Consider the following 4,290-nt stretch of genomic DNA (forward strand, 5'->3'; position numbering starts at 1 on the left):
GAAAAGGGCAAAAAGAGAACCAGAGAACGAAGGTTGAAGGAAGGAGAAGCTTGGAGCTCAGAGGCTGCCGGATTAACTCAGGTAAGGGGGGTTTATCGTTGATTGACGGGTATTATATGATAATATGTCATGGGTAGTGATAGACCTTTAATTTACCTTTGAATTGGATGATTATGATGAATTTGTGGAAATAATTGATGAACGAAATTGGGTGATAATCGAAAGAAATTCGTAAGAATTGTATGTGATAATGTTATGAGTTGTGAAATCGAATTGGGGAATGGTTCGGGTTAGATGATATGAGTGATTTCGGTGTAGATGTGGACTGTGGAAGGTTAGATCGAATAGAACTCGTAGCAGAAAAGCCATTGCAGATCTGAGAATGCTGGTTTCTGGTCATACGCGTATGGCACTAGGCAATACGCGTATGAGATGGCTGTTACGCGTATGGCGCTAGGCAATACGCGTATGGATGAGGAAGATGAAATTTTGAACGTAAAATGGTCTCTGGTGGTACGCGTATGGGGAAGTGATACGCGTAGCATACGCGTATGGAATTGGGCAATACGCGTATGGCTGGGTCAGGATTTGGGCAATACGCGTATGGGCATAGGCGATACGCGTATGGACAGGACTGTGATTTCCTGTGCTGTTGTGGTACAGTTTTTGACTGGTTAGGCTGAGTAGTGAGACTTAGCTGAGGTATGATGTAATCGGGATCAATTCCCGTTGTTTTGAGTAGTATAGTTATTAGTAGAGTGTGCTAATACTGTATTTGATTTCATAGCATGTTGTGATATGCTTTTGTGATAAATGTATTGACAATATGTGTTGGTTGGTGTGCATTACACTGTAAATGTATCAGTTATGTATGCATCTGTGAATAGACTGTCATATGTCTATTCTTGAGTTGTTGTTGTTGTTGTTGCATTGCTAGGTGATTAGAATGCATAGTCTAGCCGTTGGGGCTGTTGCTAATTCCCATTGTGAGGAATTAGTGAGTTGTGGATTGTTGTTGATGCTTGCATACTAAATGAGTAGCGTGCATAGTCTAGCCTTTGGGGCTGTAGCTAATTCCCATGGTGAGGAATTAGTGAGTGAGTCATTAGATCTCAATGAGTGGGACTAGTGAGCTCAGTAGCCGTATCCAGAGGGATCGGTGAGCTTGGACTATATGTTCAAGAAGAGTCGGTACCGCATGTGTAGAGTCTCATTGCATAATGAATGCATGGCATAGCCGGTGGGGCTGTAGCTACTTCCCATTGTGAGGAATTAGTGAGTTAATCGTCGTGTTGTGTTATTGGTGTGGAGCATGGGTTGAGATTATATACCTATATATATGTTGTATGTTATTATTGAATATGATGTTGCGTTGATACTGCCATTATGGAGTGTGTAGTCTGGTTGGGGTGATTTGATGCGTCAATTACTTAACATTACTTAATGTTGTATAATGCCTGTTATATTGATTGAGGAACTCACCCTTACACTATTTTTCAGGTAACCAGCTATGAGTGAATAGAAGTTAATGCTTGGAGTCTAGAGTAGTCTCCTAAGGGGTCATGCTCTGATAGGTGTAACATCGGGATGGGATGTTTGAATATGTTTGATTTTTGTTGTTGATCAACTTTACATTTAAAGTGGTACATGATTTAAATGTTGATTTTTAGTATCCGCTGCGAATTATGCAAAGAACCTTATTTGGATTAAATAAATGAGCATGACAGGTTATTTTGATGAATGTTGTGAAATAATTGTGTGACACCCTTCGGGGCATAATTACTCTGATTAATGTGTTATTATTTTTAATTAAATATTTTGGGGTATTTAGAAGGGTGTTACATATTCAACTCTTGGATAAGTTGATGTCGGACAAGTGTATGACTATCTTCTCGTTTACCAAGTAAAGCTGAAATGGCTCTATAACCACAATTACCGTCCCCCACAACATTGACGATCCACTCGATATATTTGTGCATAAACATTGGCATCTCGTCGATGAATGGAATCTTCGGTGGAAGCGGCGTCGGAGGTGGTTTGCTAATGCAAGCACCTTTGACAATACTTTTTTTGAGATTTTGGAGTTGGTGAGTCAGGAAAAACTTTGTCAACGTGTTCAAAATATGAAGGAGACCGTGTAGTCGAATTGTCATTCGGTGTATGCTTAATTTTATTTGGAGCATCTATTGTTTTTAGGGGTTGAGAGAGCAGTTTCATGTCAGTGGTTTACGGATAAGCAATCTTCCTCAATTGTTCTTTGATATGGAGTTTCATGTTGTAATCAGGTTTCAAAAATGTCTCTTGTATTACTTCCCATTCGGTCAAAATAAATATATTTGATTTACTATCATCCATGCATCCATCATCATCAAACACAAGTCTCTTCCGATGAGTGAAAACCTCATCCATTCTTATTGGGTACCAAGTTTCACCTTTTTAACAATAAAGCAAGCACATGAGAGACCATATATTTTCACAATTGTGCATCCATACTTTGCGCTATCGGAGCCTACATTATCAGCTCGTTTAGCCTCATGACCAAATGAGAATATAGAGTGTTGTCTTTAAATCTGTGTTCCAAAACTGTGATGCTCCGACCAAATATTGTTTGTATCTCATTATGCTGGTTTTGAATCATGTGATTCACGAAGTTCCCATCTCTACACAAATCCCCCTTACTATACTTCCCAACCAATTTTTCGAAGTAACATGGGCAAACTCAACTCTGTTAGTTGTTGTATTTCTAAGGTGTCTAACATTATCAATCCATGCATAAACTATTTTCTCCTTTACCTGGTCAAGAATTATGCTCTCAACATATTTCAACAAATCTGGATATTTTTCACAAACTTTCCTGAAATGAATAACGAAATCGGTATATAGTTCTTTTGTGGAAGGATTTATTATACGATTCCATGCATCAATTATTTTTTCCACAACCACACCCTCTTTCACCATTTTCCATCTTCGGACTCTATCTGTTTCGTCCCTACCGTGGGTTTAACCCGACTTCTCACATTCTTTGTTATGTGATACCTACATTGTACTGCATAAGAAAAAAGAAATACATTTCAACTGAATTCAGCAATGCGGTATCACAATCGATAACAATCGATTTAGTCATCTCACCTTGTACATTCAATAGTGTCCGACACACCTCTAATGCCCAAGTAAAATTGTCCTTTTTTTCACACTCAAGAAATACAAAACCAATAGAATATGTCTTCTCAATTGAGGTCACACCAACCATATCCAATAATGGAAGTCTATACTTATTGGTCTTGTAGGTTGAATCAAGTATGAGAACCGTAAGAAATGTGTTGAGCAACTTTATAGAATCAGGATAAGTCCAAAAAAAATCTCTAACAGTAACTCCATCATCGCATGTTCGGTACTTAGACACGTAACTGTTATCATCCAACAATTTCAAGAGTTGTTGCATCTCAGTTCTATCCCCACCAAGTGCCTTGTTATTGAGGTACCGAATATTATACACTTGCTTGATATTTGATATATTTTCAGGTCATTTTTGTTTCAATGTCACAAGTATATTTTTTTTCGGTTGAACAAGATCCAAGGTCATGTCAGTAACACATTCCTTCTCTTTCGGCTTGAGTTGACAGACACTAGGATGACCGACTAATTTTAAACACAAATCATGGTTATCCAAACCACATATCACATTAAATCTCCAATTTTTTAAACATTAAATCATGGTTTGCCAACATGTAACCATGAACCTTAAACGGAAAATCACATTTTCTTGTACCCGTGTCGTCTCTTTTAAAATTCTAAAGAGGAGTTATATATTTTCCGCTTCTTTCACAAATCATTGTCACAAAGACACATCTTCTATCCGAACCATAATTGGATCTTCCGGTAACCACACCAAATCCAAGTTTAGAGGCCTCAATACGAATTCATTGAAGCATTTAATCATGATATTCAAACTCTAGCTTATTTTTAAAGTCGTTGCCAACATCTACCTCAGTACTTGTCAACTAATTTATATATATTAAAAGAAATTGGTTTATGAGTCTGTGTAAAAACTGCAGTGCAACATAAATTTATTATTCAATTATATTATATCATTAATTTAAAAATTACAATTTAATTTGGCGGAATAGTTGATAATGTATTTTCACTAATAATGCATATCCCATTTTTTATTAGTTTATCTAAGAGTATTTGAGGATTAAGATGAGATTAAAGTAAGGATATCAATCATACTTGTATGATGAATACCAATTAGAATTTTATGGTAAGACCTAAAGATCTATTGCTTTAGGC

Source organism: Lathyrus oleraceus, chromosome 7 (genome assembly GCF_024323335.1).
Source record: "Lathyrus oleraceus cultivar Zhongwan6 chromosome 7, CAAS_Psat_ZW6_1.0, whole genome shotgun sequence".
NCBI classification, from domain to species: Eukaryota; Viridiplantae; Streptophyta; class Magnoliopsida; order Fabales; family Fabaceae; genus Lathyrus; species Lathyrus oleraceus.